At 38.7% G+C, this 24,073-nt stretch overlaps 1 long non-coding RNA gene and 1 pseudogene across 2 annotated transcripts; both read right to left on the bottom strand.

Annotated features, from left to right (window-relative positions):
- Nucleotides 1-2,903: 2,903 nt before the first annotated feature.
- Nucleotides 2,904-15,597, bottom strand: LOC122113499. Its single transcript, XR_006148440.1, has 3 exons — nucleotides 15,501-15,597; nucleotides 13,931-13,933; nucleotides 2,904-2,923 (listed from the first exon to the last, which is right to left on the bottom strand). It is a non-coding gene; the product is annotated as an uncharacterized LOC122113499 (long non-coding RNA).
- A 205-nt stretch (nucleotides 15,598-15,802) lies between these two features.
- Nucleotides 15,803-16,688, bottom strand: LOC122113468 (annotated as a pseudogene). Its single transcript, XR_006148439.1, has one exon. The product of XR_006148439.1 is annotated as an F-actin-capping protein subunit beta-like (transcript).
- Between the last annotated feature and the right edge of the window lie 7,385 nt (nucleotides 16,689-24,073).

Here is a 24,073-nt window from a genome sequence, read left to right on the forward strand (position 1 = left end):
AAACTAGCACAGAAACAGAGTAAGCATGTTTTTTTTGTTTTTTTTTTTTCTCCTCCGCATTGACTGCTGCTTGTGAAGTGCTTCATGGAGTCTGTGCCCTAGTATACAGAAACAGCATACTTTTCCCCTTTTTAAATTTTATTTTAATTATCAGTGCCTTTGTTTATTTTTCTCAACATAGACTGGGAAGAGGAGATTATCACAAGTCAGCATGAATTACCCTTTTTAATGTCACAAAAATGGAGCTAACCTTGCTTCATTAAAAGCTGAAGGTACATATGAAAAACAAATGAATTGATAAAGATCGGTCTATCTTCAATATCTGTGATGTTTCCACACTTCCTAAAAATGGCATTTTATAACTGTTTTAATGATTAAAGATGGTCTATGCAGTCACTATTTTATAGCTATTAACTAATTTGCCTTTATAGAGAAGTATATACTTTTGACCTCTTGGTATTCAAGTAGTGTTTTTTCTCTGCTTGGGTGTTTTTCCCCTGAAAAATCTCTGTCTTATACTTGAAACTTTGTCAGCCAGAGACGTTGGAACTTCTTCCTACACAAATATTTGGTTCCATCCAATAATATTAGGTTCCATGTATAAAAGCAAATAATCATTATTTACTGAGCACTTGTAAGTGACAGATATTAAAATGGAATTTCTCTTTTTTTCCTAATGTTAGATTCTTTTTAAATTTAATTCATTGTATTGTAAAGGTGATATACAGAGCAGTTAAAGTTACATAGGTAACTTTGTTACCCACTCCCTCACTTCCTCCCACTTTCTTCCCCTGACTCCCCTCCCCACATAGTTCATTTCCAACATAGTGTCTTGTATCACTGTTGCATTGGTTCCCCTTTTGTCCTTTGTCTTGCCATTTTAAACTGGACTTTATATATATCAAGGCTCTATGGCCCTGATGCCATTTCTATCTCACTTAATTTATTCACCCATTCATCCATTCATCCATTCATTCACTCAATTAATTGCATCATTTCATAGTTGTTAACTGTATTCCACATGCTAGAGGTCCTGCAGGAAGGTAAGTGAACTTTTTGCCTCTGTGGCAAGCATTTATATCGATAACAAGTTTCTGAAAGTCTGGGTCCATTTTTTTCTTTTCATTTTTAATTTGTTTTGTATACAGCATAAAATAAATATTTGTTGAATGACAAGCTTGTATCAATGAGAGATAAATGTAGAAATCTAGAAGAAGAGGCAGGTGTGCTGTGGCGATGAATAATAATTGTCATATAGCTATTCTCAGCTATTTTATTAAAACTAGTTCATTGTTCTTTGCAAAGCTGCCCCTATATCTATACAGAGAGATCCTGATTGAAACTTGTCCTAAGAACTGAGATTTAAAATGGTAACTTACTAGAGACCACCTCACTTGCCTGCCTGGCTCCTTCTCTTTTTTTCTTCCTTCCTTCTTCCTTCTTTTTCCTTCCTTCCTTCCTTCCTTCCTTCCTTCCTTCCTTCCTTCCTTCCTTCCTTCCTTCCTTCCTTCCTTCCTTCCTTCCTTCCTTCCTTCCCTCCTTCCTTCCTTCCTTCCTTCTTTCCTTTGTTCCTCTCTTCCACCTTTTCCTTTTCCCTCCCTCTTTTCCTTTTCTCCCAGAATCATCTGATATTATTGCTATAAACCTTGTAGTACTCATTTTAAAGTATTAGCATTTAAGAGATATGTAGTAGAAAAATATAAAGGTAATATATTATCAAGATACAACATCTCAAATCCTGTGATTGAGGAATAGGAAAATTTCATGAAAAAAAAACAAATCTTTTCCATAAATCTTAAAATTATTATACCTGCTAGTTACAAACTTCTTATATAAGGAAGTGTCATTCTTAGCCTTGCTGGTAAAGGAGTTTATTGTGTTTCAACATTCAAAATGTCTTAGCTTGAACTTCATAAGCTCAAAATACAATGACCTGATAGATATTTAAGAAACATTAAGAAAGATGGGTTGAAAGATGAAAGGGATAACATTGACCAGGATCCATTGTACTTGTAAATTGATTTCTAAATTGAATCCAAACCCCTTGGTAAAATTATTTAAAGATAAAAATAAACTATAAAAAGCAATAAATATTTATTCCAGAACTGAATCATCAAGTTGCATAACATCTTACTGGCTTGGAAGTTTTATAGGGACAACTAAAAGAAAGGGAAATTAATGCTTTTGTAAGGATACCACCAAATGATCAAGCCTTCACTCCTCACAGCACACAGATTTCCTGACTTTCAATCTGACACCCATAAATATTCCAGCTCAGTGGGTCTTTGGGTTCCCTAGTCTCTATAAATATACCATAGCTTTTGATTGTTTTATGATGGAAGTTTATTTTATTTTATTTTTGCCTGCACAGTTGGCTTTGTTTTTTTTCCTGTGCTTTATAGACCCTTGTCTTTTTATTAGTTCACTGTTCCCTGTTGATTTTGTGTTTTATATTCCTGCTGTCACCACCAGAACCTCACTGTAAACAAGAATGTTGTATCTCAGTGGGTTATTTTCTGTTAATGACCTGTGATACAGTATATAAATAAACCAGAGAGCCATCCACAGGTGCAGTTTATTAGAGTTATTGCACTGTGGCTTGGGTAATGTTCCTTGGTTCTTTAAAACTTTGCTGCTTTGAAAAGCAAAGGGGCCAGCTAGCTGGCATTTTTTGAAGAAAGGAAAATGAGCACATCATTTTATAAGGGATGGAAACCCAGACTAAAAATGATCATTTTAATCTCTCAGTGTCAACATCTAGGTTACCATGTGACTTTAAAAAAATTCTACTAAGCCAAATTACTCAGATAACAAGGTATAATCTCACTAGCTGTCTCTAGCAGGCACAGAGTAAACACACAATGGTCCCTCCTCACAGATAAGAAGAAAACCATATGGAAACACACACACACACACGCACGCACTACACTGCTCAATTAGAACAAGAGGAATTGTTTGGAGTTGTACACAGGTGCATGACAAAGACTGATAATGGTAGTTTATTAATGAATTCTCATAACCCCTAGTGAGGTAAGTGTTATTAAGAGTCTAGTTTGGGTGGGCCAATAGAGGCTAAGTAACTTGTCCAGGGCCACAAAGTGAAACAATCTCTGCTGTGGAAAAGAGCCATCAAATGAGCTCCTGCCACACCTTGTGCTCTTACCACTGGATCATGGTCTGTTTTTTGTCTTGAGATGAAATTAGCAGAACAGACACTGGAGTAGAAGAGTCAAAAGATAGAAAGAATGTTTGGTAATGATTTCAAAAGAGAATCAAAAGGAAATAAAAGGCTGTGAGGATACTGGAGTGGTCTACAGCCAAACAGATATATACTTCTGGCTTTGAAACACACGGGGAACAAATCCTACCATATCTCAGGCGAATCCAGCTTCCAGAGAAGACAAGATAGGGGAGGAAGGTAAAATGGAAAATGCAGTAGAGGAGACTAACTTTCTGGATGTTCTCTACTATCATGTGGGGCACTGAAAACAATTGAGTTAGAGAATCTGATTTTTGTTGGTGGAGCTATATAGAAAATAAGGTTTCAGGCTTCTACTTTACTGATTGTGAATAGAATAATAGTAGATATTCCTTTGCTTTTCCTTATTATTCAAAATGATAAAGTAGTGCTTACTTATAAATCTTCATAATTATCTCTCAGTCTTGTTAAGAATGTGTGCATGACTGTCACAGGTATCCAGGATGGATCTATTCTAAACTAACAACAGCAACCCATGCATAATGAATCCTTAGTAATTTATTTAACTAGTGTATGCACATGCAGCCATACCTGTCATCAAAATAATGTTTCACTTGGATGCATCCCAATCTTCAAATTTGTTCCAGATCCTTTATCAGACAAATATACATCTTACCAGTGTTTGTTCTGAAAATATTTTTGCCCAGTGGAGCTACATGATCAGTTAGCTCCATTCGTCTATCAAATATATCATAAACATTCATTCCATGCCACTGTACAGAATTACTTTTGTAAGTACTCTTGTGCAACTTGCTTGAATTTACTAACCAGGAATTAACTATTGATATATTAGAAGAAAATATCAACAGAAAAAACCATACATTTCATAATAGCCAAGTCATAGTCATCCCCAGTTACATGTTATATTACATGTTTATCATCCTATGGAGTTTTCATCAATTAATTCTTGGTGTTTGCTGTGAGTTGGTGGTTCATGCCCTTATTCCCAGATACTAAGGAAGCTGAGATGTGAGCTAGATCAAGCAGAAAAGTTTGTGAGACTCTTATCTCCAATGAATCACCAAATAGCGAGGAGTATAGATCTTGTTCAAATGTTAGAGTTCCATCTATGAGCGGAAAATCCAAGCAAGATCTCAAGGTTCTGAGGTCAAGCCCCAGTACTGGCACCAAAACAGAAGAAAACCTTGGAGAATTAAGAAAGAGTGGGAGAAAGTAGGTAGGGAGAAAGGAAGTATGTATTCAAAAAGATGGAAAAAAATAGAAAAGTAATAATTGCTAAATAGTGAGCGATTGCATTTATTTGTAATTTTTCTTATCAATGAAATACTTTATGATAAATTTAACAGTGTAGGTAGGTTCCTTGAGGTTATTTTTCTTACTAAAATGTTAAAAGCACTATCATTATATAGAAGATAAATAAATATTAATGATATCTTTGAAATGCCTATACATCCACAAATAAATTGATCTTTATCCTTTAAAAAAAGAAAGCCTTGGAACATCATTAATGTGCAATATAAAGGCTCCTGTTATTTTGGGTGATGATTAGGACATTGGCACATTAATGATGTTGGAAAGAGAACTAGAGTTTTCAGAGTGAGATGATACCAGAATTTTTGTTTCTCTTAAACTTTTCCTACATAATTTCTCATCAATGCAACACTTTCAGAGATTGTTTCAGGGTGTCTACTTTTACTTCAAGGTCTGATTCATCTGGAGTTGATTCTGTTGCAGGGTGATATATAAGGATGTCATTACCTAATATTTAATTTATCAAGTAGTCAGCATTGATATTTTGTTTCCTTACTTTCTAGAAAGAAAAAAGAAGCACTATAAACACTAATTTACCAGCAAGAAAATTATTTTCAAAAGATACAAGTGTAGCATGTCTACAATACTTCTTTAACAACTAACATGTAAAAGAATTACTGACTGCAGTATATTCCAGCTGAATGAATTTTTCTCATGACTTTTATTTTTGTTCAACTACTTCACTCATTATCTGTGGAGTCGCTTGCATTTTTCTTCTTTCACATCTAACTTCCATTCTCACTAATTCAATTTCTAAATTATGAAACATAAAAATATCACTTTTGCTTGTTTTGAGAAATGATGTCAGAGTAGTATTTGAGGGAAATATTTTGTTTAATTAGATGCAAATATGAGTGCATATTCATATAATTTTATTTAGTGCTTTGCACATATAATATTCAATTTAAAAATAAAAGTTAACATAGAAAAGCACTATCAAAAGGGCCCCCAGAGGTTGGAATGGTGAGATAGTTCATAGAAGCGCCTCAGCTAGCTCCTTCCAGTTTCTTTACTCAACTATAATTTTGAAGAGCATCAAACAAGAAGTGCAGGCCAAAGTGGTTCAAGACTCAAGGGACTTTGTTAGGAAATTACCTGCTAGGAAGATGCATCAAACTGGGCTATGAGAAAGGATGGATCCACTCTACAATTAGGCCCAGGACACTTTGGACTTAAGGTTATAAAGATAGAGATAGAGATAATAGAGATTATCTTATCTATCTATCTATCTATCTATCTATCTATCTATCTATCTATCTATCTACTTACCTATCTATCTAGAAATCTCCATGAATATGTAACCTATGGATGTATTTTTTTCCTATTTCCACCTCTATGTTTCCTTAGTCTTGGTAAGTTGTCTTGAAATAATAATTACAAAAGCTTAGAATTGTAAAAGGATATTGGAAACTTAATGACAGAGTCATTGCTATAGAGAAGTGCACTTTTTTTTACAATGCTTGCAGTGAAAATAAACTTACTGCATCACAAAGTAATTATTTCAAAATGTACCTCACTGTAGCATTTGCTTGTTTGTCTAGTTCTACCCTATTGGACAGCCAATCACAGCAACTCTTTTCCAGGGGTCAGGTTCCTTAGTTCGAACAATAGTCATCCCTTCTCACCTCCTCTAACACTGGCCTAAAGCATCACGTTATTTCCACAGTTCTTCAGCTCACACAGCATCATTGCCCTGTCTACTATTTGAACACAAACTTGTTTATCAAGATTGTAATAAACACTTTTCAGGAATGGAATTGATATTCCAGATATGGTTTAAGCAACAGAGTATATAATAGACATATGGATGGCTAAGGTTTAGTTATTACACTTTTACGACTGCCATTTCAATTTGCTCAAATGATGGTCAGCTACATCAGAGAATTGGGTCATGGTAAATTTGTTCAACTACATTCTCCCTGTCCTGCCTTTATGTATCTTATGATTATATTAACAGAGAGAGGGAGAAAGTGTTGTGTACCTGTTTCATAACAAAACTGTGTTAATTTTGTCATCCTGCAGTTTGAGTCATATTTCTGTGTGGAGAATAGTCATGGAACTTGAAGAGATTTCTTATGAGGAATGTTCAATGGAATTGGGAAGGTTGCATGAAGAAATGGTGAAAGGATTCTTTTATTCAGCTTTCTTCAAATATGAATGGCTGTTATCTGCATGTAGAATTTATACCAAGAGATTTATGTTCAAGGAAAATTGAACCCAGTGCTATGAAGAAGTTTTTCAGTATTAGATTTTCTTTTTCTAAGAGTGACATAGGTATGACTATTGAAAGATTTATTTGTCATTGTTAGCATCTTGTACTCCATTGGCTTGCTTGCTTGGGCTTGTGCTCTACCACTTAAACCATGCCTCTAGTCAGATTTTCTGCTGGTAACTGTAGAGATGGGGTCCAGAGGACTTTTCTGCCTGGGGTGGCTTTAAACAAGAATTCTCTGGATCTCAACTTTCTGTAACTATGATTACAAGTATGAACCACTGGTGCTTGACTATCATTGATATATATATTTGCAATCCTGGGGACTGAACCCAGAGCCTGGGCACTGTCCCTGAGCTTCTTTTGCTCAAGGTTAGCACTCTCCTACTTGAGTCACAGCACCGTTTCCAGCTTTTTCTGTTTATGTGGTAGTGAGGAATTGAACCCAGGGTTTCATGCATGCCAGGTAAACACTCTACCACTAAGCCACAGTCCCAGCCCTGATGTTTTTTTGAAAAGAAAAAAATTTCTGAATGATGGTATTTAAGAGCATTAATTTCTATAATGGAGCCATAGGATAGATTATTTCTTCAAATTTAGAAGATAATCGTTTGGTAACCAAGTAGTGTTTATATTTGTCTTAATTGCATGTTATTTTATTATGTGGGTGCAATTTTTATTGTTGTGTCATTGCTTCAGTGCTGAAATTGAATTTAGGGCCTGATGCAGACAAGGCAAGTAATTAACAATTCTCCGATTCTTATTTTGGCATGCCTTGTAATATGGCATCATTTGCATATTTTATAAATGTTGACTTTAGGTTCTTACTTGTTATTGATATAAAATGTGAAGTAGCATATTTAGTGTGTTAACATTTTATGGGGATCCTATAGAAAGCCATTAAAGAAAAACATGGTTAAGTACACATTTTACTATTTTGTCATGAGAGAATTTACTCATTCCTTTCTCAGCACAGTTCTTGGGCATATCAAACATGAAAGTGTACTGCCATCTGAGTTATAGAATAGGAAGAAAGAAGGAAGAGCTAGTTTGGTAAGAGTGTGCAAGTGAACATGCTTGTGGATGGGTGCTTGGCATGGACTCACAGAGGTATGAGGTGGGGTCAAGGCATAGTGGTTGGCGACTTTTGTTTTGCCTACAGTGGACAAATCCGGTAACAAGCTCCCTGGAATTAAGAAGTAACGGGGGATAAAATATCTGGCATAAGAAAAGGTCAAAAGCTATGTATATATGACCAGATAAGATGATGTTAAGCGAAATGAACCCCAAGATAGGGACACAAGTGGTTTTTTTCTTTCTTGCTATTGTTTCTAACACATTTATAATGTGCCATGTGATTTTTTTGTTTCTTTGTATGTTCCTCCCCCATGGTATAACCCCTGTTTTCATTGTATTTGATGTTGGTTCCCTGAATCTTGTATATACATTTTTCTAATTTGGAGAGGGGAAGGAAAAAACAAAAGGCTTAAATTGGGATATAGGTTGACCCATTGTAACAGTGAGATGATGCACAAGACACTCTGCTGAAAAATGAACTTTACAATTTAGGCTTGGGGGGGGGGGGAGTGTAGTTGTGGGGGTGAGTAGGAAGAGATGGTAGGGGAAAAACAAAGGAGGAGACAACAATGCTTAATAGGAAATATACTCATTATCTTGCTCATGTAACTGTAACCCCTCTGTAGAGTATTTTTACAATAAAAATGTATAAAAAACATCTGGCATATAAATTGAAGCATTTCATGGCATTCACTTTCTGTATCCCCCAAAATGAAAATGTAAAGCAAGAAGACATAGAAGAGATAGGAATAGCTGGACAGATACTGAGCAGGCAGAAATTAAGATAGGTTGCCATTTTGAGAATATGTCTCCAAAAATCTTGTGGTCGAATCAGCTTCTGCTCCAGGACTTGTGAATACTGAGGGTGCAGCCAGTAATAGACATTCACATTTCACTTGGTCTGTGACTTTTTTTTCTTTTTGTGGTGTTACTAGGGTTTGAACTCAAGACTTCTCACTTGTTTGGTTTGTTTGGCTCTATTTGAGTCTTGCCTCCAACTCTGGAAGTGGTTTTGCTTTCACACCCAAATAGACAGAACAAGCTGGCGAAACACAAGAAAAATGGCAAGTCCAGGTATTTCAACTCCTGTTCATGGTAATCAGGCAACAGAGCAGTTAATAAAAAAATCCAGAGGAAAGCTCCCAAAATGCTCTACAAACACTACTGGTAAATCTGCTGAATGAAAAAATTGAAAGCCTGCAAAGGGCTCCGTGTCAGCATGCTAGGGAAATGTGTGAGCGTGATGGATCTAGCCAAAGATTAACAGGAATTTTGCGAGCATGAGGAGGCTAATCAAAGATTAATAAAGGAACTGAGTGAGTGGGATGAGAATAAACAAAGATTATTAGGGGCATTCATGGATTCCACAAACAGAAAGCTGGAGGAATCCAGGGAGGCTACAAAGAAAATGCTGAATGAAGTCCAACAGAAGAAAAGGGAGTCCAATGAAACTATAACCAATCAACTAAGGGATTTGAGAATGAAAACAAAATTAAGGAGGTAAAGAAGTCTATATAAGATCTAAAAAACAAAGCTCCAACAAAGAATTTAAAGCCATCAAATCTCATTAAGTAGAAGGAAAGGAAATTAAAAAAACAAAGTAGAAGTATTAGCTTTCTACTTAGACCATGCAGAAGATCAAATCTCTGGGACTGAAGACAGCTTGGACATTACAGAGAAAGAACAGACAAGAATTCAAGGTAAATCCAAGAAATATGATCGAGCTATTCAACATATAGAAGACACCATCCAAAGGCCTAATTTAAGGATAATGGGTATAGATGAGGGCTTAGAAAGAGAAGTGAAAGGTCTAGGAAATTTATTTAACAGGATCCTAGCAGAGAACTTCCCAAACATGCAAAAAGGCCCATTCAGATACAAGAAGCCTTTAGAGCCCAAAATAGACCAGACCAGAACAGGATATCCCACCACCACATTGTAATCCACACAGGATCAATAGAGACCAAGGAAAGGATGTTTAAAGGTGTAGGGAGAAAAGATCAATCACTGATAAGGGGAAAGCAATCAGAATAACCTCAGATTTCTCAGCAGAGACAATTAAAGCAAGAAGAGCTGGGAATGATGTGTGCCAGGCCCTAAAGACAAACAACTATCAACCAAGAATACAGTACTCACTTAAACTCTCCTCCATAATGGAAGGACAATTAAAACCCTTCCACTGCAAAAAAAAGTTAAAACAATATAACTCTACCAGCCCTAAAAAGATACTTTAAGATATTCTTCACATAGAAAACCAACAAGAGCATGATAAAGGCCAAGAAACAGCCCCCAAACAGAGAATCCAAGAAACATGGGTATAACCCAGTTGGCAAAGCCCCCAAGAAACTGGATAACATGGCAGGAACTACTAAAAATCCCTCAGTCCTAATTCTAAATATTAATGGATTTAACTCTCCAATTAAGTGACATAGTCTAGTTGGATCAAAAAGCAAGACCTTCTATCTTCTATCTTCTGTCTTCAAGAGACCCACAAAACAAGCATATTCTGGGAGATTTAGTATGGTCTTGTTTGTGATTGTTTGGGTAAATGCCCAGAAGTAGGATTGCTGGGTCACAGGGGAACTGTATGTGCAGTCTTTTGCGGAACCTCCATACTGCTTTCCCACCAACAGTGCAGTAGGGTTCCATTTTGGCCACTTTCCCTCCAGTATCTGTTGTTATTAGATTTCTTGATTCTAGACATTCTAACTGGTGTGAGGTGGAATCTCATTGGTTTTGATTTTCATTTCTTTTATGGCCAGAGAGGTTGAGCATTTCTTCATGTGTCTATTGGCCATTCTTATGTCCTCTTCAGAGAAGTTTCTCTGTAAGTCTATAATCCTTTTGTTAATGGAACAGTTGTATCCTTGAGGATTTGTTGTTGGGAAATTTAGTTTTTTGAGTTCTAAGTATATTTTAGATATGAGGCCGTTGTCTGTTGTATGGCTAGTGAAGATCTTCCCCCAATCCATGGGCTTTCTATTGATTTGGGTATCTATGACCTTTGCCATGCAGAAGCTCTGCAGTTTCAGGCAATCCCAGTTGTCCAATCTGACTTTGATTTGTTGTATTTCTGGTTTTTATTGAGAAAATTTCAGCCTTTCCTAAGGAGCCCTAGACATTCTCTTATTCCTTCCTGTAATGTTTTCAAGGTGTCTGCTTTTACCTCAAGTTGCTTGATCCATTTGAAGTTCATTCTGGTGCAATGTGATATAGAAGGATCTAGCTTTACTTTTTCACAGGTGTTTAAGCAATTTTGCCAGCACCATTTACTGAAGAGGCTGTATTTCTTCCATTTTATTTTTTAAATTATTATTAATAAGTTTTTTTATTGCGAAAATACGGTAAAGAGGGGTTACAATTACATAAGCAAGGTAATAAGTACATTTCCTATCAAGCATTGTTGCCTTCTCCTTTGTTTTTCCCTTACCATCCCTGCCTCCCATCTCCACGACTACACTCCACCCCCCCACTCCTGCCCCCACCAAAGTTGTAAAGTTCAGTTTTCCACATAATGTCTGTAAGGTCCGCTCCTGGATGGTGAGCAGACTCCACCCTCCTCGCAGCAAAGTCTCCACCCAGTACCTGCGTTACCTAGGCAACTGGAACACCTGGAAGAGGTCACATCTGCATCCGCTGAGGTCACATCTGAATTTGATGTGGCCACACCTTTCTCCGCCCATACCCTACATAAGGCCTAGCCCAGGCCCAGACTCTCTCTTTTTTCTCGCTCTGTTCTTTTCTAGCTCTGGCTCTTCTTTTCTAGCTCTCTCTCTGCTCTAGCTCTTCCCTTTGTCTTTCCCAGCCACGTGGAGTGCCAACCTTGCCTGGTCCCAGCAGGTCTACTGGATAAACCTACCCCTTACCCGAATACCACGTGAGTGCTACTGTTCTTACCCCTCTCTCTGCTCTTTTCTAGCTCTTTCCTCTCTTTCCCAGCTCTCTCCTTCCCAGGCCTTTCCCAGCCACGTGGAGTGCCAACCTTGCCTGGTCCCAGCAGGTCTACTGAATAAACCTACCCCTTACCTGAATACCACGTGCGTGCTGGTGCAGTTCTTACTCGGCCACCTCTTTTTAAAAACCTAACATAAATGGTGCCGTGACTCGGATAAAGGCTTATAGTCAGGAAAGCTGGGATTTCTGTTTTTTTCCTCTTTTTTCTTTTTTTGTTCTTCCCTTTTTGCTCTGAGGAATACCCGCAGTTCTGACGGCCTTTTGCGAACCAGTCTGTCTGCGGCGGAATCAGCGCATCGATACCATTGCTGCCTTCACATCCACGTCCACACCACTTCTCTACTCTGGTGAGTGAAACTACTCTACGGCTCTCTGTTACTCAGTCTCTGTCCAGACGTGGCGCCACGCCAGAGAGCTCCTACGGCCTTTAGCTGAAAGGCCGGTCACCTCTGAAGCCGAGGACGCTTGGCTTTGGGGGCTTGGCCATTTCTCTCTAGAGGGCTCTGGGGGAAGTCGGGACGCCGCTTCTGCCTGGTCAGCTCTCCTTCACTCACCAGACTGACTCTACTCATTTAATGGGGTGCTACGAATCACGCCTGAGCCGTGAAACCCCTTTTAAATGTCTCCTGCGCTCCCTGGAAAGCCAGAGAGCCTCATTTTTATGCCATTCTCAGAAGTACAGTTTTTGCTACTGCAATGGTAAATGGTCAGAAGTTTGTTTAATTTCAGGCTCTCTTTGCTCTCTCTCTGCCATTCATGTGCAACTTTCTACACTTTTTTTCTACAACTTTTTGGCTTGTGCCTTGAAGAGTGCGACGCAGGCTGGGTCCCAGGGACCGCCCTCTAGGTTCCCTCTCAAAGGCTAGCCAATGTAGGCTTAATCTATTCAGGCTTTCTTTGCATTTTTTCAGAAATTCGCCATCTTGAATTCGCCATCTTGGCCACGTGGTGGGTTAAGGGTTTGGCCCCATCTGGCCCTTAACCTTCCACTAAGTTTACTACTCCATCTATTCTAAGGTGCCTTGCTAACAAGTTGCTCTTTTCACAGGCCCTGGTAACAGAGGCCCAACCAGCTGAAATGCTTTGTTAGCAAAGATGTCTAAACGTTGTCGAAATTTTAGGTTTTAAGTTTTGCCTTTTTTGTTTTGTGTTGTGTATTCTACTACTGACTATGTGGTTCTAAAATACTGGGTATATCTGTGCTAAAATTCTCATCACATCTAATGAGTTTCATCATTTCAGAATATTTGTTGGCAATTCTTGATAAGAACCAGGTAAGCTCTACTTATTCTACTTGATCTCCTTGTTGCCTTAATTGGAAATAATAAAGGGCTTTTGTGGCAAAGATTTCAGTTCAAAGCCAGCTTGGGCTAAAAAATCTCTAAGACTCCGTCTCCCAGCTGAACTCTGCAAGTGGTACTATAACTCAAAGTGGTTCAGTGCTAGCCTTGAGCAGAAGTGCTCAGGGACAGTGCCCAGGCCTTGAGTTCAAACCTCCTTTGACACTGGAAGTGCTATTGTAACTCAACATGGTAGAGCACTAGCCTTGAGCAGAAGTGCTCAGGGACAGTGCCCAGGCCTTGAGTTCAAACCTCCTTTGACACTGGAAGTGCTATTGTAACTCAACATGGTAGAGCACTAGCCTTGAGCAGAAGTGCTCAGGGACCGTGCCCAGGCCTTGAGTTCAAATCTTGAATACCAACTGGGACAAGCCATCCCTGCAACGAGCACCTAGACTCAAGCCAGTCTGGGGAACAAGGGAACGTGGAAAGGGGTAAGAGGAGATGTCACATCAGCTACTTTGTGCCTGCCCTTTCAAAATTAACCTGAGCCGGGAGGTCAGTAGAAGTAAGAAGCCTACCCAGCCAATGTCTAAGGTCAGTAGAAGTAAGAAGCCTGCCCATCTAATGTCTATACCTGTGTACCTATTAACTGAACAGGAATTTATATTCTTGCCTTTGTCCCCTGACTTCTCTACCTAGTCGCCAGATGTCAGAAGTATCTAGGGACATTTCTACCAACATTTTCAGCCCCAAGTCCTTCCTCTTGCCATTTATTTGCTGTTTAGTATTTTTTTTTCCAGCCCCTCAATGCTCATGAGACTTCTCCAGACTTCACCTAAGGACTCACGCCACCAAGGGACAGCTGCTGCTCACTGCCTTCTCTGGGAGGGGACCAAATTCCAGCCTTTTACCCCCATTGTCGACGCCCCTTGTCAGCAGGAAGTAGCCAGAGAGAATCCGCGCCCTATTTCATGATTATTAAAAGGCTGGAATGTAAGGTCCGCTCCTGGATGGTGAGCAGACTCCACCCTCCTCGCAGCAAAGTCTCCACCCAGTACCTGCGTTACCTAGGCAACTGGAACACCTGGAAGAGGTCACATCTGCATCCGCTGAGGTCACATCTGAATTTGATGTGGCCACACCTTTCTCCGCCCATACCCTACATAAGGCCTAGCCCAGGCCCAGACTCTCTCTTTTTTCTCGCTCTGTTCTTTTCTAGCTCTGGCTCTTCTTTTCTAGCTCTCTCTCTGCTCTAGCTCTTCCCTTTGTCTTTCCCAGCCACGTGGAGTGCCAACCTTGCCTGGTCCCAGCAGGTCTACTGGATAAACCTACCCCTTACCCGAATACCACGTGAGTGCTACTGTTCTTACCCCTCTCTCTGCTCTTTTCTAGCTCTTTCCTCTCTTTCCCAGCTCTCTCCTTCCCAGGCCTTTCCCAGCCACGTGGAGTGCCAACCTTGCCTGGTCCCAGCAGGTCTACTGAATAAACCTACCCCTTACCTGAATACCACGTGCGTGCTGGTGCAGTTCTTACTCGGCCACCTCTTTTTAAAAACCTAACAATGTCTTGTACATCTCATTGTTGCAATGGGTCCACCTGTATCTCCATTTAAAGCATTTGTTTTTCTCTTCCCCTCCCCAAATTGTACCAACATCAAATACAGTGAAATCAGGGGTAATAACGTGGGAGAGGGACATACAAAGCAACAACAACAACAAATCACCTTAGAAACAACAGCAAGGGAAAAAAAAAACCACTTGAGTCCGTATCTCGGGGTTCATTTCGCCTAACATCAAATTATCTGACCTTTTCTGCTTGTCTCAGACATATACTAGTTATTCCATTCTATTTTTTGCCTCCCTTATGGACGATTAGGTGGCTATAGGCCTTTGGGTTCATTTCTAGGTCTCCAGTTCTATTCCAATGGTCCTCAGGTTTGTTCTTGTGCCATTACCAAGCTGTTTTGATTACTATGGCTTTGAAGTAGAGTTTGAAATTTGGTATTGATATTCCTCCAGCACTGTTCTTTCTGTTAGGGATTTTTTTTTGCTATTCAGGGTCTTTTATTGTTCCATAGGAATTTTTGGATTGCTTCTTCTATTTCATTGAAGAATGAGTTGCAATATTGATAAGTATCATGTTAAATTTGTTGATAGCTTTTGGAAGTGTAGCCATTTTCACCACGTTTATCCTCCCAAACCAGGAGCATGGGAGGTTTTTCCACTTCCTAAGCTCTGCTTTAATTTCCTTTTTCAGGTTTTTAAAGTTTGCATCATAGATGTCCTTCACTTCTTTTTTTGGTGTTATTTCATATATTTTTAGTTTACATTTTTTAAACCAATGTAACAAAAAGGTAGGAGGGAGGGTAATGGTGTATTATGCCTGTAAATGGGAGAGAGAGGGACCCAGGCAAACACACACGCGTGCTCACACACACAAACACACACACACACACAAACACACACACACACACACACACACACACACACACACGGGTTTTTATGGGGACATTGAGTTTCAGTAGCAAAACGTGGTGGGAAGCAGGCCCAGAGCCGGAGGAGGGGTTATGGGGTTTATTCTGGGGAGGGATGGCGCTGACAATGCAGTTGTTATGTGACCTGTCTGGGAGGAGAGAGGAGGAGGGGGAAAGAGAGGGGAGGGATGAAGGAAGGGAGCAGAAAAAGAGTTTTCTAAGAAAGGAATCTAATGAGTGCATGGTGTGTCCAACTAGCACGAAGCAGAGGTTTAACATGGCTTCTTTCTCTTTAAAGCCTCCACCAGGTCATTCTTCAACGTTTCTTGTTTTGATTTGTCTGCAAATGTCTGCACAGACCTCAGCCCGTTGACAATATCCTTTGTTTTCCCAAAGTAGATCTCATTCAGTGTACTTCTGATTTTATTTTCCATGTCCTCTACCAGGTGCCCGATATTGGTTACGTGTGGGGAGCAGTCACTCACAGTTTCATCTTTCTCCATTTGTCTGGTGAGGCTGCCTCCGAGGTTCATCGTGCCCAAGCCGGATTTGTTGGTTTGCAGCCACAGCATCACCGTGGAGGTCAACTTGTAATGGGCAGTGCGGCCACTGGACTTCTCCTGTACCTCCACCACATGGATGGAATCCCAGCAGCCTTTGATCTTCTTTGATCCGTCTCCAGCCTTCTTTATGAGAATTACTCCAGCAAAGCCATGATCCAGATCCCAGGGGAAAACAGATGAGACGCCATCTTCAAAATACAGGTCTCGGTGCTGGTCAAAGGCATTGTTGGCTTCCACCTCCAGTTTTCTCAGCCTAGCAGACTGCATTGCTCCATCTTCCAGAGCGGGGTCATACTTGTTACTCCACGGTGACCTATAGCGAGTCCCCATCTCTGTTGTAGTCAAACAACAGGTAATCCTTTCCCACCACCTTGTCTCTGGCAATTTCAGTGGCTGGTCAACAGAAGACAGGAGATCTTCACATAGACTGGGGACTAGGTCAATCAGGTCAATGAGGTTTTTCTTGATTGGCTGTGGAGGCAGGCGCCTCATTAGGTCCAAGGCACAGTCCAGCTGCTGATTACTCATGGTGGCAGTGGCAGCGGCGGTCCCCCCGTCGGTGGTTCTCCTCTTCCACCCCCCAGCAGGGCCCAGCGCTTCCACTTCCCCAGGTGCCCAGGAATGAACATTAGTTCACTTCTTTAATTAAGTTAACTCCCAGGCATTTTATTTTTGTGGGGCTATTACCAATGGAGTTGCTTTCCTGATTTCAGCTGTGCTCTTCTCATTGTTGACATACAGAAAAGCCGTTGATTTTTGAGGGTTAATTTTATACCCTGCTATTTTGCCAAAGTTTTGAATCAGCTTGAGTAATTTGGGAGTGGAGTTGATGGGATTCTTAAAATACAAGATCATGTCATCTGCAAAGAGGGAGAGTTTTACTTCATCTTTCCCTATTTGGATCCCCTTTATGTTTGCATCTTGTCTTATTGCTGTAGCTAGACATTCTAATACTAAATTGAAGAGACATAGAGAGAGTGGACATCCTTATCTTGTTCCTGAGTTTAGAGTAAATGGCTTTAGCTTTTCACCATTAAGTATAATGCTGGCTGTAGGTTTGTAATTTACAACCTTTATTATATTAAGGAATTTTCCTTGGATTCTTAGTTTTTCTAGAGCCTTCAACATAAAGGGGTGTTGAATCTTGACAAATGTTTTTTCTACAACTATTGAGATAGTCTTGTGTTTCTATCCTTGCTCTTGTTGATTGGTGAATTATATTAATTGATTTGCATATATTGAACAAGCTTTGCATCCCTGAAATAAATCCTATTTGATCGTGTTGTACGATTTCTTTGATGAGTTGTTGAAATCGACTGGGCAAAATTTTGTTGAGAAGTTTGGATCCATGTTCATCAAAGAAATGGTTCTATAGTTCTCTTTCTTTGATGCGTTCCTACTTGGTTTTGGGATGAGGGTTAAGATGGATTCATAGAAAGAATTTGGTAGTGAACTTTCACTTTCAATTTCATTGAAGAGTTGAAGTATTGGTGTGAGTTCTTCTTTGAAGGCCTTGCAGAATTCTGCTGTAAATCTATTGGTCCTGGACTTTTCTTAGATGGGAGGCCTCTTATTGCTGTTTCTATTTCAATGCTTGATATGGGTCTGTTAATTTGGTGTAACTCATGTTTGTTTAGTTTTGGCATGTCAATATTGCTAGCAAATCATCCATTTCATCCAGATTCTCAAACTTATTAGCATCAAGGTTTGAGAAGTATTCCCTTATAATGTTCTGAACCTTGGTTGTTTCTGTCATGATGTTTCCATTTTTATCTCTGTTTTTGGTTATTTGGGTGTGTTCTCTTATTTTCCAGATAAGTTTTCCAAAGGTTCCATCAATTTTGTTAATTTTTTTGAAGAACACACTCTCTTTGTTTTGTTGATTCTTTCTATGTTTTTTTTTTTTTTTTGGATTCTAATTCATTTAATTCTGATTTAATTTTAATTATTTGCTTCCATTTACTGTATTGGGGTTTATCTTGCTGCTCTTTTTCAAGGAGGTTTATGTGTCTCATTAAATTGTTGGTTTCAGATCTCTCCAATTTGTTGATGTAATATCTCAGACCTATAAACTTGCCTCTGAGTACTGCCTTTGCTGTGTCCCAGAGGAGCTGGTAATTTGTGTTTTTATTTTTGTAGAATATCATGAACATTTTGATTCCTTTTCTTATCTCTTCCATGAACCCCTGGTGGTTCTACAGTATGTTGTTCAGCCTCCAAGTGTTACACAACTTTCTTTGGTGGCTTTTGATTTTGAGTTCTAATTTTATTCCCTTGTGGTCTGAGAGAATGCAGGGCATTATTTCAACGTTTCTGAATTTGGACAAATTTGCTTTGTGATCTAAAATGTGGTCTATTTTGAAGAATGTTCTATGTGCTATTGAGAAGAGTGTGTATTCTGATGTTGCTGGTGAAATATTTGGTAGATATCTGTTAACTTTCTTTGGTTTATGCAGTTGTTTAGAACTGTGGTTTCTCTGTTGAGTTTTTGCTCGGTAGATCTATCCAGTGAGGATAGTGGTTTGTTAAACTTCCCCAAAACTAATGTCTTTGGATCTATGTGAGATTTGATGGTAAGTAGTGTTTCTTGAGTAAATTAGGGTGCTCCGTTGTTTGAGGAATAGATATTTAGAATTGTAATATCCTCCTGAAGGAGAGATCCCTTAATTAGTATGTAGCAATCTTCTTTATCTCTTCTTGCTAATTTTAATTTGAAGTCTATTTCATCTGGTATTAGGATTGCAACTCCCGCCTGTTCATGGGGACTATTCACTTGGTAGATTTTATTCCAGACTTTCACTTTCAGAACATGTTTGTTTTTATAGGCAAAATGTGTCTCTTGAAGGCAGCAGATAGAAGAGTCATACTTTTTAATCCAACTAGACAGTCTATGTCACTTAATTGGAGAGTTAAGTCCATTGGTATTGAGAGTTAGGACTGAGAAGTGGTTGTTCCTGCCACTTTATCCACCTTCTTGGGAGCTATGAAAACTAGGTTCTTCCTCTGTTTCTTGGATTGTCCATTTGGGTGAGGTTTCTTGGTCTTCATTGTGCTCTTGTTGTTTTTTTATGTTTAGGACATTTTGAAGTATCTTTTTAGGGCTGGTTTGGTAAAGATATGTTACTTCAAATTTTCTTTGCTATGGAAGGTTTTTATTTGATCTTCCATTATGAAGGAGAGTTTAGGTGGGTACAGTATTCTTGGTTGATAGTTCTTTGTCTTTAGGGCCTGGCATACATCATTCAGGGCTCTTCTTGCTTTAATTGTCTCTGCTGAGAAATCTGAGGTTATTTTGATTGGATTCCCTTTATAGGTGATTGATCTTTTCTCCTTGAAACTTTTTTATCTGCACTATACATACCAAATCCGTTCCCAGATTAGGACTTTTGCCTCTTTCTGGTCTTAATAATCATCTTTTAAAAATTCATGACTTTTCTCTCATAGTAAAGAATTGTTAAATATGTATGAAAATTATTTTAGACCATAAGATATAGCCCATTTATATCAGTACATTTTACTAGTTTACTTAAACAATCTCAGAGCAACTTTAATCCCACTCCTATGACTCTGAAGAACTTTTTTCCCCTTAAAGAATTGGTGCCAACTTTCTTTTCAATATGAAATGATAAAAGACATTAATTTTACCACACTCCACTACCATGTCCTGCATGAATCTGCTGAACATAGGTATTTTGTGGCTGTTTTGCTGCTTTGTGACTTTGTGTGCAATTGTATTAAGAAGTGACAGAGAGGGTAAAATGCTTCTTCTGGTGACCACAGAGGAGAGAACAAGCTGCCATCTGTAAGTATCAATAGTATAGAAAGTAGAGTTGCTATAAAAGACTGCAATGTGGTGTGGCTATGAGACATATAAACTGATGATTTTGGAAAAAATACCACAAGAGGCTGTATGACAAAGACAGATGTTAAAAGTTTTCAGTAATAGTGTTCAGTGGAGAAACAATAAAATCAAAAGTGACATTATGTAGAGTGTAATCTAAATAACTTTCAATAAATAAATATAGATATGTATACAGCTAAAGAGTGATGGATAGATATCAAGTGTGTGTGTGTGTGTGTGTGTGTGTGTGTGTGTGTGTGTGTATACACATGCACAAATTGGTCTTGGGGATTGAACTCAACACCTGAGTTCTGTCCTTGAGTTTTTTGTTCAAGGCTAGCACTTGAGTTGTAGATACATTTCTGCTTTTCTGTGGTTAACCTGATAAGAGTGTCACTTGGACTTTCATGCCAAGGTTGGCTTCAAATATTGATCTCAGGTTTTAGTCTTGTGACTGGCTAGGATGACAAGTATGATCTAGTGCCCAGTTTGGTATATATTAATTGTAAAAAGTTTTCATTATGGTTTTCATTATGATATTTTCATATATGTATACTTTGATCAGATTCATCCCTTTTATTACTCTTTATTATTATTATCCACCTCTTCCAATCTCTCTCTCTTACAATTTTGCTTGTGTGTGTTTGTGTGTGTGTGTGCTCATCTTGGGGCTTGAACTCAGGGCCTGGGTGCTGTCCCTCAGACTTCTTTGCCCAAGGCTAGCTCGCTACCATTTGAGCCATAGCTCCACTTCCAGCTTTTTTGTGGCTAATTGGAGATGAAAAGTCTCATGAACAGGCTTCCAAGCCCAGACTGACTTCAAATTGCAGTCCTCTGCTTTCAGCCTCCTGAGTAGCTAGGAATACAGCCATGATCCACTGGTTCTTAGCTTCTCACAAAATTTTTGATGTGTTTCATAACGAGCTTTTCATACAAGCATATAATATAATTTGGTCAGATTTACCCCTCAGCTTCTCTTTTCCATCCTTCTACATCTAATTTCACATGATATTGCTCACTCAAAACCAGTGTTATGTGTACCTACCAAATGAAGACATTTGGAACTAAAAAGCCAGCATCCGAGTTACTTGACAGAGGTGAGTAAATGAAGTGCATGTTATTATGCAGCTGAGAAATATATTCCAGTATCCCAAGTTCATTTTAAGAATATTTGAGAGAAAGTATCCTGTAAAACTTGTTCTTTCAGGGGGTGAGGAACTTTCTTTAACTCCCATTTGGAAATATTTGGCATTTCATTGCCCTCATAAGACACTCTACCTTGTAACTCACAATTTTATTCAATTTTACTCCAAACAGATAAGAATGTTGTTACTTTACACTGGCATAGATTTTCTTTCTTTCTTTCTTTTTTTTTTTTTTTTGATCGGTCATGGGGCCTGAACTCTGGGCCTGAGCATTGTCTCTCAGCTCTTCAGCTCAAGGCGAGTGCTCTACCACTTGAGTTGCAGCGCCACTTCCAGTTTTCTAGTGGTTTATTGGAGACAAGAGTCTCATGGACTTTCATTGCCTGGACTGGCTTTGAGCCATGATCTTCAGATCTCAGCCTCCTGAGCAGATAGGATTACAGGTATGAGCCACTGGCACCCGGCTGGCATAGAATTTCTAAAACCCTCACATAAACAGAAATCTTATGCTTCTATCAAATGTGCAGCATCATTGTGGTTACCTTGAAAATGTGTATATTTGAAGCTTAAATTTTTTTTAAACCAAGTGCCTGTGGCTCACTCCTATAATCTTAGTTATTCAGGAGGCTGAGCTCTGAGGATTGCAGTTCAAAGCCAGCCCTAGTAGAAAAGTCCAAAGTCCGTGAGACTCATCTCTAGTAAAGTACTCAGAAAAAGCTGGAAGTGTTGCTATGGCTCAAGTGGTAGAGTGCTAGCCTTGAGCACATAGATGCTCAGGGACAGTGCCCTGGCTCTGAGTTCAAATGCCAGGACTGGCAAAAAAAAAAGGTTTAAAATAAAAGGCAATAATTGTGTATTTCTAATTAGCTTATTTTTATCTATTTATTTCTATCTTTGTTTCTATTTATCACTCCTTCAGTTTATCTCCTCATTTATAAGTTATAATAATATTTGTGGATTTTGCTGACTTTCTGTTATTATTTATACATTTTACTGTAGAAATTCCCATGTAGTATATGTATCAATATACTAGCAGAAGCATGCTCTGTGTGTGTGTGTGTGTGTGTGTGTGTGTGTGTGTGTGTGTGTGTGTGTGTGTGTGTGTGCTTCTCTCTCTTTCCCTTTCCTTCTGATTCCCAGGATATGAGTTGCTTGGTAAAGCCTTCTCTACCATGATGGACTGAATATTTCTGAAAATGTGAGCAAATAAATATTTTTTTCCAAGCTGTTTGTTAGGTGGTTTATCACAGTAATGAAAAGTCTGATGAATGCAGAATATTCTATGTCACCCATATCCTCATTGTATCTAACACTGCAGATTTATCTAAGCATGTAGTGCATTTTTTCACATTCTCATCAACTCCATTTAAAGTCTTTGATCAGTTGGGCAACTCACTTGCTAACCACATATTCCCCAGTGCTCCTTCTGTGCCTTCTCTCAGATCTGGGAAATGATTTCACTTTCAGAAAGATAAAACTCTAATGAGCCCTTAGGAATCTTTGTTCAAAGATGTCCAGTCCACCAGGGATCAGCTAAGAAGGTGTCTGAAGTGTGAATTACTTACTGATTAGAAGCCAACACTAGATTCTTTCCTTATTTCTTGAGGTCACCAATCAAATTCAAACCATGTTTTAAATTCTACCCCACAGGAAAGCTGCAAAGTCATTTTCTTTTCACTCTTCATTGCTGAGAAGAATAATTCACATTCATAGCCTCCAAACTTTGTGTTGAATGAGAACTAATGCTTTAATAGATTTTGACCCTCACAAATAGTGTGCCATTAAATAGTTTAAATAATGTACTTGCTGACTCCCTCAGTCCAAATATGATTTATAGATGACAATGTGATTGTTAATAAATGCTAGTTGATTATTAGCAATTAGAAGATTTTTAAGGATTTTGTAAATACAAAGTCCTAAAGGATGTAAAGCAGTTTTATAGCATTTTTAAAATACAAAATACAAAAAAAATGATGAGTGAACCTCTTTAATCTCTCCTTCTATTTGGAGTCATAAAAATCAGCTTTTAATTAGCTTGCACAATTGTGGACAAATCCATACACATGTATACCTTGAGGTCTGTTCTCATTAAACAGAAAGCAGCACCAGCTGAGATGCTATTTAGACCAGATGGAGCTCAGCCTGAGTGAGGAGACTATTTTCTTAGGTGGCACGATGAGCAGGCCAATTATTTGGGGGTATGTAAAGATTGGATATTGCTCTGCAAAACCCTACAATAACAAAGCTATCTCTAAGTCTGTATGATGATAGCGAGTGCTTCTCAGGAACTTTTTAGAACTTAATGACAGTCAGAAAGAAAAACAGACAGAGACCAAGAGGAAAGAAAAGAAGGGAGGAAAGGAGGAAGGGAAGGAGGGAGGAAAGGAGGAAGGGGAGTGAGGGAGGGAGAGAGGGAGGAAGAAGGAAGGAAGGAAGGAAGGAAGGAAGGAAGGAAGGAAGGAAGGAAGGAAGAAAGAAAGGAACCTAGGAAGAAAGACAGTTGTGGATGAGGTATAGCTTTAGTAGAAATGCTAGTTTCAATCCCCAGCACATCAAATTAAAAAAAAGAAAGGTAAAAGAGGAAGAGAGAAAGAAGGAAGAGAAAAGAGTATGGGAAAAAAGAAAGGAGAAAATCATAAGAAAAACAAAAGCTTAAAATCCCACAGTTTACTTCTTTGTGTCTGCTAGGTAGAAAAAGATGCTTATCTTTTGTCATTAACATATGGTAGTCTCTATTATTTAGTCTATTTTGCTTTTATGTTAATCATTGTTATTTCAAAGTTTATATAAAACTGAGAACACTTTATATCCACGAGGTTAGCTGGAAATGTCTTGCATGAGCTGGTTTATGAAGGTTCTAGCTTAATGTCACAGATTGGTTCATCTTATGGGAAAGGGATACAGATCTCCCTCAAAGCTTCGATTTTTCTCTTCCCTCTACCTTCTTCCTGGGGAACTGAAAGACAGTTAAAAGTTTAAATTTAATGAATCTGT

This window comes from Dipodomys spectabilis, unplaced genomic scaffold (assembly GCF_019054845.1).
Source record: "Dipodomys spectabilis isolate Male_0828 unplaced genomic scaffold, ASM1905484v1 ptg000097l, whole genome shotgun sequence".
NCBI classification, from domain to species: domain Eukaryota; kingdom Metazoa; phylum Chordata; class Mammalia; order Rodentia; family Heteromyidae; genus Dipodomys; species Dipodomys spectabilis.